Source organism: Ambystoma mexicanum, chromosome 6p (assembly GCF_040938575.1).
Source record: "Ambystoma mexicanum isolate Mex_15411 chromosome 6p, UKY_AmexF1_1, whole genome shotgun sequence".
NCBI classification, from domain to species: domain Eukaryota; kingdom Metazoa; phylum Chordata; class Amphibia; order Caudata; family Ambystomatidae; genus Ambystoma; species Ambystoma mexicanum.
The window spans coordinates 47906163-47921760 of record NC_090935.1 but is presented as its reverse complement, the minus strand read 5'-3'; the positions used below and the strand labels follow the sequence as shown (position 1 = coordinate 47921760).

The window sequence follows — 15598 nt, the reverse complement described above, 5'->3', positions numbered from 1 at the left end:
TAAGGGGTGGAGGGTATGAAAGAAAAACACAGTGAAATATGCTCACATATATTGACTGAAAAAACTACTTTATTAAAGGGACGTTATGGTTAAGTTGCAGTAATACAAACCAATGAAATTCAATGAAAAAACGTTGTTAAAGGGACGTTATGGTTACAAGTAAAACCGAGAAACCTCAGGAAATCACCAGTTATGGTAAGCAACCATAACTCGCACCACCACCGTGAATTGCTAAGACTAACACCCAGGACATCAAATATGACATCACAAATGTCATTGATGACATCACACATCTGGGCCAGGTGGTTTTGTTCACTGAAAGTCAGAATACTAAAATTACAAAAGGTGCTATATATCTAGATGTTTAACTTGTCGTATGTTTTGAAAGTACTTTCCTTAGGGTTTGGTCTCAGCTCCTGGTGTACATACATGGGACAATAAGCACGCCTCAAACACACAATTCATTTGTTAGGGGGCTGAGAGGACCATCAGGGAGAAGGGAGTCAAAAGCAGTGACTGAGCTGGCATTGAACCACATCTCGGCAAGAGCGCGGACATCGAGGTCAAGGTCTTTGAGAAGGAGACCATGGGCCTCATTACACGGTAGGCGGTAAGGGTTTACTGGTACCGGTAAGGGCACCGGTACCGGTAAACCCTTAACGCCTTACTACAAGTTCCCTTTGCGGGACCCGGTTTTACCAGCCGTTAAAGTAGGGTGCCGCAAAGGGACCTTGGTGCTAATTACGGTACCGCAATTTGCGGTACCATAATTAGCGCCTTCCCCATTCCCATTATGCCCTATGGGGGCAAAAATGGGAATGGGGAAGTGCCTTGGTGAATGGGGAAGTACCGCCCCCGCTCACCTTGGAGTAGGGCGGTAATTCCGGCATCCACCAAGGCGGACACGGTAAAATACCGGCGGCAACCATGGCGCTAATAGAGTAATGAGGCCCCTTGACCTCGATGTCTTGACCAGCAGAGTGTTTGCTAGCAGAGCAAGCATTAAGCGTGGCTAGATGAAGCAGGTCTCCACCTTCAAAGGTTTCCCGACCAGAAGATACAAGGGTGAGGTACACCTGTCGGAGGAGGTGGGGCAGAGAGAGTGGAAGGAGGAGTAACAGGCATAGAAAGGAAGTTGATGAGGGACGGCAGGCCCCGGTAAAGAGGAGGAGGTTGGGTTGAGGACCCTGAGCCATGATAGTGCCATTTCGATAGACATTAATGATACACCTGGGATGATCAGAAGCCTGCCAAGAGTACTTCCCATCTAGTGCCACCATTAATGGGTGAGGACGAGAAAGGAGAGGGACTGGAGATCAGATGAGGAGTCCATAGATCTGGAGAGGGGACAGAAAAGAGAATTTCCATAACAATCTGTTTGGAAGTTGCCCTGACGTAGGTGTCTGAGATCGGTAGACCAGGGTTAGTTGGGGGGGAGGGGAGAAGGGGGAAGGGAAAGAGAAAGACAAAGACAAAGAGAAAGAGAAAGTCAAAGAGAATGGGTGATAGCATAGCAGTTAGAATAGATATGGGCGATGGAGGGTGCCATAGAGGTGGAGGAGAGGTGAAGATGGAGGATAGAAGGAGAGACTGCATGGCACGAACACAATTACAGCGGCGGCCTAGGAGCCGGAAAAGGTGTAAGGCACACAGATGTAAGGCACACCCAAATTCAAAATGTCCAGAAAGCACACAAATGCAGTACAACATGGTGGCGTAGAGATGTAAAAATCACACCTACATTCGAAATTTACAGAGAGCACACAAATGCGGTACAAAATGGGGATCCAGTAAGGGCTAAGAAAACAGCAGAGATTGTTTTAAAGCAAAGCTAGGTCCTATATTGAACAAGCACACGATTGTGCAGGTTATAAAGCACAGCTAGGTGCATGCAATATCAAGGCATAGAATGGGTGAATTACATAGAAATATGAACAGCGTTATGTAGAATGCATGACCAGGAACATTAATGAAAGAAAATGGCAAGGAATTAGTGATTAGGCATCAAGGTAGTCCAGAGCATTACTTACTGGAACACTTGAAATGGAAGATCCAAGCTCCAGGAGAGGATTGAGTTTGGAGAGTGTAGTATCTGGTGGCTGGTGTGCGAGCCTGGCATTCTAGAATAGGAACATCATAAGTGGAATGGGATAAGCGAGGCAGAAGCTGGCGGTTGCCGTGAGGAAGAACAGCTGATCCCGACGCTCCGTCCATATCCCCATATATGTATATATCCTAGCTTGTAAAGCAATAAATACGAGTAATCATAAATTCCTTGCATACCTCCTCTCTTCAAGTGGCGACGAGACATTGGGCCTCATCACGACTTTGGCGGTAATGGTAACGCTATTAGTGCGGGCGAAGTTCCCCGAAGTTCAGCGGTAATGTCAATCCCCATTCCCCATTGAGCCCATTCGGGAATGCCCCATTCCCCATTGGGCTCAATGAGGAAATTTCACGCTAATACCGCCGGCGGATTTCCCGCCGGCGGTAATAGCCCGAATTTTCGGTGGATTTCCCCCCAGCTCAGAGCTGGGGAGAAATCCGCCGAAGTCCTGCTTTGGCGGTCCCTTAAATCCGGCGGTAATAGCGCTACCGCCGGATTTAAGGGTTACCGCCAAAGTCGTGATGAGGCCCATTGAGAGAAGAGAGCCGATTATTGAGTCTGTCTGCAGCAACGTACTGGCAGGTGAGAGGGCTCCAGAAGCTTCCCATAAACAAATAAGGTGGCAGACAGCTGCAGAGGTGCAGCGAAGAGCCCACGGGTGTGAGCAGTGAAGCAAGCAAAGTATTGCTGTCCAAGTACTTCAAATTAAAGGAAAGGACCGCACGACGTCATCACGCAACGTGCGGCCATCTTGGAGGGACAGGCAAAGTGAGGAAGCAGGCATAGGCAATCCTGCTCTTCTTTGTCCCAGTTGTCTTGAGGATTTTTTTTTTTGCCATTACAAATATTTGTTTTATCTCTAAGTCAAAGCAATATAAATTAGAGCTGGAAGAGGCAAGGGCAAAAGCAATCAGTGTCTGGTGCAGCAAGAGCCAGAGAGAGAGAAAATAAAAAGGAATATAGAGTGGAAGCAAGAAGAGTGACATTGCAGACAAATTATTAGTGGAGTTAAGTGGAGTTGGAGACAAGGAAATGTCGATACATAGGGCCTGATCACGACTTTGGCGGTAACGCCGGCGGTATTAGCCCTACCGCCGAATTCCCCGGCGGTAATAGCGCCGGATTACGAGTTCGGTGGTAATGTAATTCCTCATTCCCCATTGAGCCCATTCGGGAATGCCCCATTCCCCATTGGGCTCAATGGGGAAAATTCGTGCTCTTACCGCCAGCGGATTTCCCACCAGCGGTAATAGCGCAAATTTTTGGCAGATTTCCCACCAGCCAAGAGCTGGGGCGAAATCCATCGAAGTCCTGATTTGGCGGACCCTTAAATCCGGCGGTAATAGCGCGACCGCCGGATTTAAGGGTTACCGCCAAAGTCGTGATGAGGCCCATAGTGTGCCACCCCCAGCCGTGTTTCTACCAGAAGTAGGAGAACCCACATTGCCATGGAAAAGGTGGTTGAAAACGTTTGAACATTATGCCAATGTGGTCTGTGGCACGAATTACAGGGTTGAAAGGAAAAAGTAATTATTTCTGCATTGTCTAGGCCCAGCTGGACAGGAGAAATATGAGTATCTACCTGATCTTTTGGTTGCAGAATGTGGGGATATGAACGAGTATGAAAAATGTGTAATGAAGATGAACAAGCACTATAAAAAAAAATGAGTACCGTTCTTGAACGATATAAGTTTGGAAAGAGGACACAAGAATCAGGGGAGAGTGTTGAACAGTATATAACAGCTCTTAGGAAATTGGCAAGGACTTGTAAGTTTGGTCAGCAGCTGGAAGAGAGATTAAGGGATCAGTTTATGTTGGAATGTAGTAGTGCCAAGGTTCGAGAGAAGCTATGGGCTGAATATGTTCCACCGTTAGATGTAGTTCTACGGATGGCCAAAGAGGTGGAACATACTGAATGATGTGTTAAGGCTCTAGAAGACAGAGTGAAGGAAGTGTCAGTGAAGTCAGAGTCAGCTGTTAACATGCTACAGACTGTACAAGAGAAAAATGTAGCGAGTGTAAGTGATGCCAATCCCAGTGGGAGGAGAAGAAATGATACAAGGACTTCCATTGTTCCATTGTTCCAAGGTACAATGGAGAATATAGAGATTCAAGAGACAGCATGAGAGGGTGTGGTTACAATCGAGGATATAGCACAGAAGAAGTGGTGAATAGTCCCACGACCATCATTATGGTGAATGGAAAACCGGTTAAAATGATGGCAGATTCCGGGGCCAAGTATACACTCTTACCAGAAGTTGTATGGAAGAAGATTGGGTCGAAGTAGTTACATGAAGTGGACATTAACACCAGAGCCTATGGAGGTGCTAAAATTGATATTATAGGTTGGTTTAAGGCTACGTTGGGTTTTAAAGACAGATCAGTGGTTGGAAAAGTTTATGTCTCGAAGAAGGGAGCGTCACCACTACTGAGTTGGACTCACCAAAGTTTACTCAAACTACGGCTGGATCCTAGTGCTGAGTGCTGAAGAATCAGTATACACTGTGGAGACAGCTGAGATGGACAAAGGAAAGATGAAAATCAAAGTATTTCAAGATATAAATTGGCTGTGTAAAGGGTTTCACACATCGTATTGAATTGAAGCAGGGTGCAGACCTGTTGCACAGAAGTTAAGAAATGTGCCAAATGCTATGAGGGAGGAAGTAAAAAAAGAGTTGGGCAAACTGGAAGATCAAGGAATAATAGAGAGGATTGATGCTGCAGAGTGGGTGACGCCACTCGTGATTGTGAGGAAAAGCTCAGGAAAAGTCAGAGCGTGCATTGATCTGAGAGAACTTAATAAATGCATTGTTCCAGAAAGAAAATCCGCTGCCCAATATTCAGGAACTACTTTCAACTATGGTGTCTGCCAAAGTGTTCTCTACATTAGATATCACTGCTGCCCATAATCAGGTGAAGCTTCATAAGGAGTCAAGACATCTAACGACTTTTATAACGTCAGAGGGTTTGACCCAATATCGAAGGATGCCCTTTGGATTTGTATCGGCGGCATCAGTGTTCCAAAAGATATGTATCAGATATTTAATGATGATGAAGAAGTCATTTTCTCTCAAAACGATATTTTGATATATGCAGACACTGAAGAAGAGCACAATAGAAGATTGGAGAAAGTCTTTAAGAAGCTTTATGATGTAGGAATGATGCTCAGCAAGGAAAAGTCAAAGATTAACAGAAAAGAAATTTACAGGCCGATTCATGGAATAAATGTGCGCCGAAAATTCCGGCGCAGAGGGGCCTATACGTGCGCTGCGCCGAAAAATAGCGAAAAGCGCAGGGAAACCAGCGCACGTCGATTCATGGAAGTCCGTGCGTAAGAAAAGCATAGGACGTGCGCTGAAAAAGTGCACGGCGCACGCCGGCGCACAGGTCAATCAACGGCGTGCGCCACGGCCACTGCGCTATCACTCCGAGCGCAGCGCACAGCTCTAAAGTAGGCGGAACACAGGGCGGGACACTCGGAATGGGGAATAAAATGGGGCACAACACTCGGAATGGGGAAGAATGTGGGCGGCACGGGAAAATACAGGAGGCAAGTGCACGGAACGCCCACACGCTCTCCGGCAACACGTATTCATGGATTCGAACAGGGCAAAACAGCGCTCGATCAAACCAGCGCACAGGCCCAAAAACGTACGCCACAAGTAAGCAGGCGGTAGCGTCCCGACGCACTTAACGAAAGTGCGCCAAAACCTGCGCCAACAAATACCACCCACATACAGCAATGGGCCATACCGTGACCCCAAAGGACAAATGAGGTGCAAAGGTGTACGCCATTAACACGGACACCCACTGTTCAAAAATTTGCGCGTGTGTGTACAACGGGTTGCGCGAGAAGTCACTCGCGCGATTGCCCTGGGTACGTGTATCCCGGGGTGCGGGGAAGTACCACACGCGATTGCCCTGGCCACGTCGATATCAGGGGTGCGTGTGAAGTTCCACACGCGAAAAGCCAGGGTACGTCAATTACAGGGGTGCGCGGGAAGTTTCACACGCGAAAAGCTAGGCTACGGGAATTCCAGGGGTGCGCGTGAAATCCTACACGCGAAAAACTAGGGTACGTCATTTACAGGGGTGCGCGGGAAGTTTCACACGCGGCTCTGCTGGGTGGGTCCTCACAGGTGTTCCATTCACACCCTCCACGTCCCCTGCATGCAACCCACACCACAGGGGACTACCCTGCACACCTGCTCATGCCTCCCACCACCCCCACCCCCCCCGCAGTCAGGGGCACCTGCCAGAAGGCCCCCACCCATGTCTACCACCACCCCCACCCCCCCCCGCAGTCAGGGGCACCTTCCAGCAGGCCCCCACCCATGTCTACCACCACCCCCACCCCCCCAGCAGTCAGGGGCACCTTCCAGCAGGCCCCCACCCATGTCTACCACCACCCCCACCCCCCAGCAGTCAGGGGCACCTTCCAGCAGGCCCCCACCCATGTCTACCACCACCCCCACCCCCCCCAGCAGTCAGGGGCACCTGCCAGAAGGCCCCCACCCATGTCTACCACCACCCCCACCCCCCCGCAGTCAGGGGCACCTGCCAGAAGGCCCCCACCCATGTCTACCACCACCCCCACGCCCACAGCAGTCAGGGGCACCTTCCAGCAGGCCCCCACCCATGTCTACCACCACCCCCACCCCCCCAGCAGTCAGGGGCACCTTCCAGCAGGCCCCCAACCATGTCTACCACCACCCCCACCCCCCCAGCAGTCAGGGGCACCTTCCAGCAGGCCCCCACCGATGTCTACCACCACCCCCACCCCCCCGCAGTCAGGGGCACCTTCCAGCAGGCCCCCACCCATGTCTACCACCACCCCCACCCCCCCAGCAGTCAGGGGCACCTTCCAGCAGGCCCCCACCCATGTCTACCACCACCCCCACCCCCCCAGCAGTCAGGGGCACCTTCCAGCAGGCCCCCACCCATGTCTACCACCACCCCCACCCCCCCAGCAGTCAGGGGCACCTGCCAGAAGGCCCCCACCCATGTCTACCACCACCCCCACCCCCCCCGCAGTCAGGGGCACCTGCCAGAAGGCCCCCACCCATGTCTACCACCACCCCCACCCCCCCAGCAGTCAGGGGCACCTTCCAGCAGGCCCCCACCCATGTCTACCACCACCCCCACCCCCCCAGCAGTCAGGGGCACCTTCCAGCAGGCCCCCACCCATGTCTACCACCACCCCCACCCCCCCAGCAGTCAGGGGCACCTTCCAGCAGGCCCCCACCCATGTCTACCACCACCCCCACCCCCCCCCCCGCAGTCAGGGGCACCTGCCAGAAGGCCCCCACCCATGTCTACCACCCCCCCCCCCCGCAGTCAGGGGCACCTACCAGAAGGCCCCCACCCATGTACCATCCATGTCCACCTTCACCTGGGTCACAACCCCACACAATCATGACCGTAATGGACAGTCTGCCCTGCAAGAATTCCCAAACAACTATCCCATCCACCCACATATCAAACACAGTGACATGTGACACACCCAATGTAAATCATATGAATGAACACATGTCTGTCACACACAGATGTTGCAAGTTAATGTCCAAACACCCCACATGTCATGCATGAAAGCAATGAGATGATACAACACATTGAAGGATCAAATGAAAATGTATTAAAAATAAACAAGGATGGTAAAAATAAAAAATAACAATAAACATGCAATGCAAACTAAATAATAAAAAAGTACAACCAATACAATCAGGAACACTAATTAACAAAAATAAAGTAAAATAGGGGTCCAAAGTCAAAGTCCAAAATTAAATCCAAGTACAAATGAAAGAAGAAACACATTGCCTCATGTGAAAAATTAAAACAAATATTAACATCCCTCAAACTATCAACATGATGATCCGGGTCCATGAGCCCTAATAAATGAAACCTAACTATTTACACTAAGTAAGAAAATGTCTATATACAAAAATGTGGTGCATTGTCCTTTGGCAACCAAATAATAACATTAAAACAAAGGAAACCTAACTACAACTAAACTACAGAACTATATACAAAGGCGGCGGGCAAGTCCTGCGGCTCACTGATTGTTGTTCCGGGCCAGGGCATCATCGAACTCCCGCTCGATGTCCCGGAGGCGGCCCCGTTCCACAGCCCCGAGGGTCCGCAGGGACGCCGATGTACCCACCTCCAACTCCCTGCGGATGGCCTCGAGGCACTCGGCCCGCCTCAGAGCCCTCCGCATGGAGTTCTCCGCCCTGACCATAGCGAGCCGCGCCTCTTCCGCCCGCCGCCGCTCCGCATCTATGGCATGGCCCAACCGCTGCCACACGGAAGCCACTTGACGTCCAGGGTCCTCCTGCCCTCCGGCTGATGCCTGCCCCTCTGATGGTGATGGCCCCGAGCCATCAAGGCTCCCACCTTCTTCCTCTTGCTGCTGACGTGCTGGTGCCGGTGCCCTGACACCTGCTGCCTGCACATCCTCCATTGTTTGGGGTGCTGTTGTTGCGGTGGCCACCCCTGCTGGACTCACGACTCCCGACTGGGGCAGGGATGTGTCCTCCACCAGCCTGGCCCCATCGTCAGAGGCAGCTCCACAGGGCACCCAGGTGACAGGTGGGTAGGAAGATGGCACGGAGGACGACTGGCGCATAGGGGGTTCAGGTGAGGAGGGGGTCGGAACAAGGCCCAGTGTATGGAGGAACACAGCCTGGTCTCCCTGAGAATGGGTCCGGACGTGGGCAACCCTGCTGGTGCAAGATGATGCAGACACAGGACCGGGGACAGGATTACACACAGGCACCTCCGCTGCGGCCTGTGCTGCCTCCTGTCCCTGCCCCTGTGCTGCACCACTAGCAACAGTGGAATGCCCACCTCCAGACCCCATCTCAGTCCCTTGCACGGCCTCCTCCTCCACCAAACCCACCACCAACCTGGATGACTCCCTGCCATCTTCCGCCGCGGAACCCTGTGGGGTCTCAGCTGCCCCTTCTGCTGCCGAGGAGTCCAACTTCCTCCTGCGCCTCCTGGACCTCCCCTCGGCAGCTGCGACCTGGGACACAGCACCGGACTCCTCACTCCCCGACGAGATGACAACAGGGGAGGGGAGCCGGGCCTTGCGTCTCCGGCTGGCGGTGGCATCCCTGCCGCTGTGCTCCACAGCACCTTCTCCGCCCTCCACATCAGATGACGCTGCAGGCAGGGAGAGACAGGAGACAGGCATCAGGACACTGTACAATTGACTCACACACATAACAGTTGTACAAGAGTGGCATTGTCATACTCCAGACCTGGCATCACAATCCCCAACACACTTGTCTCCTCAACGCACACACATGAGTCATTCAACAGCCATATTGCTACAGCCCGCTACATACATTCACATACAGCAGCATGAGCAGACAAAGGTGAGCCACACATCACATGATACACACGGACTCAAATACACATGCACACATGCAAAGCACACATCCAAGCATGTGTACCACTCCGCAAACTGTCAGTCATGAGATGAACATCCATGTCACATTTGCAATTCACTCTCCAACATGACAGTGTCACCTGCATCCATGTAGCAACACTGTTGCACCCTTCACAACTACACACACGCACACGCTGCAGACTAATGCACCTGGAATCAACATCCATGTGTCACACCACAAGCATGCCAACTCACATGCACAGTCAAACACATGTGCCCACACACAAGCATTTGCACTGCAAGCACACACACACACACATGCACCATCCTTGTCTCACACATCACAGGCACACATGTGCTTGTCTCACAGCCCTGCACACACACATTTATACATGGCCACACAAAGACATGTGCAACATGCACACTCCTGGCACACCACCACACACACAGCTTACAATCAGTATGCATGTACACTCACCGCTCGACTCCAGACGGGTCTGCCTCCCAAGGACCTGGACATGGAGCGCTGGGGATATGCGTTCCAGGACCCGAAGTTCATCTTGCGACAAGTGGCCCCGCCGCCCCTTGGCATCCACTGCCTTCACGAGGCGCCGGGCCTTGTTCAGGGTCCTAGACCTGTAGTCCTCCCAGCGCTTCTTGACTTGATGGAATTCTCGGACTGCCACCCTCTCTGCGTTGATGGCAGTCACAATGTCCGTCCAGATCCTGGTCCGTCCTTCCTTGTCGAGGCGCATCCGTCCGTAGAGGGCATCATACTGCCCCAGGACTCGCTCCACCAGGACACCAACTTCGGTGTCACTGAAGCTGGTGCCCCTCTGCCTCCCTGGCCGGGGGTTGCCAGTCGTGCCAGATGTTGTGCTCCCTGACATGGCAACCCCAGAGGCAGGAGTGGGTGGGCAACTGGGTCCTGGGGCTGGGCTGTGGAGCGATGGTACGGCTGTCGGGAGTCTTTGGTTCCAGCAGGGGTGGTCACAGCAACTGCACCCCTGGCTGATGTGCAGGCAGCAAACAGCAGGGCACGTGGGCAGCAGGCAGTCAGGCAGCAGCAGATGGCAGGTGGGAGCGTGCTCGGGGCTCTGGGGGGCAGGATTCCGGCCTTCGGGGCAGGAGCGTGGTCTTCCGTGTGTGAACGCGTGGCCAGCTTGATACGGAGTGAATTGGCACGTGAAAATCATGCACGTCTGCGTGGAATCTGAGGAAAGGCCGCGTAAGCACGTCAGCACGCGTACGCGATTTCATTGGTCCAAAGGGCCAGGCGCGTAAGCGCGTCTATAACGCACGGCCGTTTCCCAACCCGCGTGATTGGTCCAAAGGGCCAGGCGCGTAAGCACGTCTATAACGCACGGCCGTTTCCCAACCCGCGTGATTGGTCCAAAGGGCCAGGCGCGTAAGCGCGTCTATAACGCACGGCCGTTTCCCAACCCGCGTGAAAAAATAAACCTCCCGCGCGAGCGCGTCAGCACGCGTACGCGATCTCATTGGTCCAAAGGGCCAGGCGCGTAAGCGCGCCTATGACGCACGGGTGTTTCCCAACCCACGTGAAAAAAATACACGTGCCGCGCGAGCGCGTCAGCACGCGTACCCGATTTCATTGGTCCAAAGGGCCAGGCGCGTAAGCGCGCCTATGACGCACGGGTGTTTCCCAACCCACGTGAAAAAAATACACGTGCCGCGCGAGCGCGTCAGCACGCGTACCCGATTTCATTGGTCCAAAGGCACACAGCGAGTAATCGCATATTCAACAGCGCGCGTGAAAAACGCCCGGTTACCATTTACATCTGAATACAATTACAATATTAATAACGTACATTTAACCTGGTAAACCTCGAGCATGTAGTCACACACGCTCGGCCACGACACGTGCAAAATTACAACAGGCAATATGGAAAGACGTACGCCTGCAGGAAGCAGGCGTACGTGACCCGGCACGTCTAAATATTCACGTGAAAACATCCTACAAGCTCAGTGCAAAGATGAACATACCGTTCCTAGCAGCAGTGGCTGTGGGTTACCAAAGGAGGAGGAGGAGGAGAGTCAGGGCCAGAATTTTCTCACCCAGAACCAGCCTATTCGGGATGCCTGATGACCAGGTGTATGGGAGGTACAGGTTTCCAGCACACATCATACTGGACCTGGTCAGTGAGTGGGAGGATGACCTCACATCACCCACCCTGTGCTCCCAAGCACTCAGCCCCCTGCAGAAGGTCCTGAATGTACTGCACTTCTTGGGCACTGGATCTTTTCAGCGGACAAGTGCCATAGTGGGTGGTGTGTCACAGGCCACGCAGTCACGCTGTCTACACCAGGTCTTGAACATCATCACTGCACGGCCATCAGTCCGCAGGCACATATATCTCCCCAGGACTCCTGCAGAAAGGCGGGCGTGCATCCAGGAATTCTATGGTGTGGCTCAATTCCCCAAAGTGCTTGGTGCAATTGACTGCACCCATGTGGCTCTACGTCCCCCCAGGGCAACAGAGCACATCTATAGAAACCGCAAGCACTGGCATTCCATCAACGTGCAAGTTGTATGCAATGCCAAGGGAATCATCACATCAGTATATGCCAACTATCCCGGGTCCACCCACGACAGCTTCATCTACAGAATGTCTACCCTAAGCCGGGACCTAGAGGCTGGCCGGCATGGAGATACATGGCTGCTTGGTGAGCATGAATGCCACTGCACATGCATGCATGTCAGATACAGGGTCATGTCACAACACCACTAATGATACCCATCACCACCTCCGCAGGGGACAGTGCCTACCCTATCAGCCCCCACATGATGACCCCAATCCGGAACCCCACCACGCCACCCGAGGTAAGGTACAACACAGCCCACATTGCAACACGGGGCATAGTGGAGCGCACATTCGGAGTGCTGAAGTCACGCTTTCGCTCCCTTGGCCGTTCTGGCGGGCAGCTGTTATATGCTCCCCCACTAGCGTGCAGGATCATAGTGGCAGCATGTGTCCTGCACAACGTTGCAACACGCCGGGGCCTGCCCGTGGACATGGTGGTGCCCCCACATCCACAACCACATGCACGCCCGCTGCGCATGGGAGGGGAAAGGGCACGGGGGGAGGCAGCCCGTACGCAACTGGTGGCCAACTTCTTCACCTAGGAATCACAGTGCTGGCTAGTGCACACTGCTCTGGCACATACCATCTGACGATCAATGATGACACTACCTGACAATGTCACAAAATTTCTTGACAATAAACTGTCAGAAACACATCAGCCTGAGATTGTTAACATGGAAGTGTCACTATGTGTGCACCCCTACCTACACATACACCAGCAATGCATAACTATGAAAACACACAACTCCATTCATCAAATATGCATTGGCACAGGCGAATTGCTACATGACAACATTGCCATGTCACCCAATCCCTTCACAGTCCCGCCACAGAGGACACCATGTCATGGTATGTGAGAGCAAACAAACTGACCCTCACAACATGACACCGGTGTCACAAATTGCAGTGCCCCAAATGGAACATAGCCGCACTTGAACAGCTAACCGTGATGGAGGCACTACTACACACCTGTGTAAGAGTCATTTCAATCAAATTACACACCAACCCACCCTGAAGCCCACCAAAACAAGACACAATGCATGTAATCAATGGTAGTCTCAATACCTGATTGTGCTGGTATGTCCTCACCGTCCAGATGTACAGTGATGGCGCCACGCAAAAGTGTCACTGCACATCTACCGACATGTAGTCTGACTCCAGAGAGTATGCCCGTGTGAAGAACTGTGTGAAATACCTGCAAAACATGAGTAACATATGTAAGTTGAGGCACATATCAAACCATCATGCATAGTTAGGTGCAACAACAATGTACACTATGAATGTCTACACAGTATTGACTATGGACTGCCCAACAGCTCATGGGAGTCCAATGTCACCGTGTAATTTGCTGTCACTTGGGCACACCCTTTGCAAGCCCATGGAAACGGAAGCAGGAGGGGTGTGGATGCCAGGTACCCAAGCATCAAAACCAAACTCAGGACAAGCCTGCATGTGCCCAGCCACAATACAGTGTATGCCCAGGTACCCACACAAGGCAACACACTTGAAAAAGAAAAATATGATAAGAAAAAATGGCCATGAAAGGACCGGCGGGGAGGGGGGGGCCACCTATGAGGTCCGAGGACAGGATGCACGCCACAATCCACCTGTGTGGATCATGGGAAGTAAAAACACCCCATAGGCTCGTGGCCCACACGGCTACTCTGTTGTGGGAGATGAGTCGCTATCGCTCTGGCCAGACCCTGCAGCTGACTCAGGAGGTGGGGGAGCTGCCTCAGAAGATGGTGTGACAATGGGAGGCAGCCCACGCAAAGCCTGAGTTTGCTCCTCCATGGCTGCAAGCAGGCGGGTCTGGAAGGTCTGGTTCTGGATTATAATCATGCGGAGGTCCCCATGCAGTAACTTCCGGGATGACCTGACCTCCGCACGAGTTGCCTGCTGCTCCTCTGTCCTTCTATGGGATGAAGCCTCAAGCTCTGACAGGGTCGACCTGAGGTGATGGAATTCTTCCCTCAGGCCTTCCCTGTGGCGCTGGGACTCCATGGAAAGTGATTCCCGCAGAGTCGCCAGTCCTGCCCGCCTGTCCATGTTGGACGCCAACATGTCCTCCCTGTGTGCCTGGCAGATGGACTCTGTAGCCTGCTCCAGTCGCTCCATCAGCCTTTCTGGGGGGACAATGGAAGTGGCCACCCTATCCATGGCCTGTGCAATCATCTCGGATGATGCTGCCTGTTGGGTGGCCATACCGTAGATGGATTGCTCCCAAGCGGTATTGCCAGGTGGCATACGGCCACCACGTTGGCGGGCACCACACCTGCCTGGGGCAAGGCGGACTGCGCCTTGCTGTGCCGGCAAAGCCTCAGGCTGCAGGACTGCATTCCCTCTCTGATCTGCAGCCCCAGGAACAGGATCAGAGATTGTGTGGTGTGGCCCTGCATCCGTAACCACCGGAGGCTGAGCTGCCGACACTGACATCCCCATTGAGGGCAATAACCCGGCTGCAGGTGGGTCGGACAGAGGAGATTCTCTCCCAAGAACACTCACCTGCGACTGCACATAGGTGTCATCCTCCGAGTCTACACCTGAAAACTGCTCGGGGGAGGAACCCCCAGAGACACCCCTCGACAGCACGACCTGCAGCACTTGTGGGTTTTCACCCACAAACACACCACGTCCCTCACTTGTGGAAGGTCGGCCCGGGTTGCCCTCCTGGGACGGCTCCACCACCACATCCCCAGCATCAACAAGTGCGTCGTCCCCTGCAAAGACATGAAAGAGAGAAATGGAAACAGGCATTAGCACCATGGCATACAACAAGGGCTGATGAACAACAGAGCCAGTAGTTCAATGACACATGTCCCACATGACTGGGAAACCTCCTATGCATTCACCATCACTGGGTCTGGAGGGGAGGCTCAGGGCACACAATGATGACACAGAGAATGGAGAGCAACGCCTGCTCCCCATGCTGCCTAGCACTGGCATCACACATTGGCCGGTGATTGCCATGTCAAATGCACATGCCATCACACACATGGCATGTGACATAGCCACCAAGTGAAGAGGGAGAGGAGGGCAACTAATTTGGATTTTGGCCACTCTGGTCCTGACATTGCTTCATCACATCAAGAAGTTAACATGTTGGACATGGATCTGCTAGTCCCAATTGGCCACGATGCACAGTGCCTTGTCAACATTAACAAAATGCAGTAAACAATGAGATTCCACCTCCCCATCACCTGTAATGGATTCATAGAGCATTCGTGAAGCACCTGTACAGAAATGTATGAAGGTACAGCGGAGCACTGAGGGGTGGTGGGGCAGAAGGGGATGCCATTCAACAGTCCTACTGGTGCTGGTGTCAATCATGTAACGCAAGTGCAGAGGTGGGTGGCACAATGAAGTGCAAGGGGAAGTGGCGGCTGGAAGTGCTGTACAAGGTAAGTAGGACTTAACGTCAAGGGCAGATGGTGGTAGGCGCAGACAAGTGCTGGGGGGGTGGCCTATAGGGGTACAGAGACAGTCATGCAGTGC

At 52.8% G+C, this 15598-nt stretch overlaps 1 protein-coding gene across 1 annotated transcript in view; it reads right to left on the bottom strand.

Annotated features, from left to right (window-relative positions):
* Positions 1-15598, bottom strand: part of LOC138511193 (zinc finger protein 84-like) — a 604912-nt gene that overhangs the window by 558745 nt on the left and 30569 nt on the right. The window lies entirely within an intron of this gene.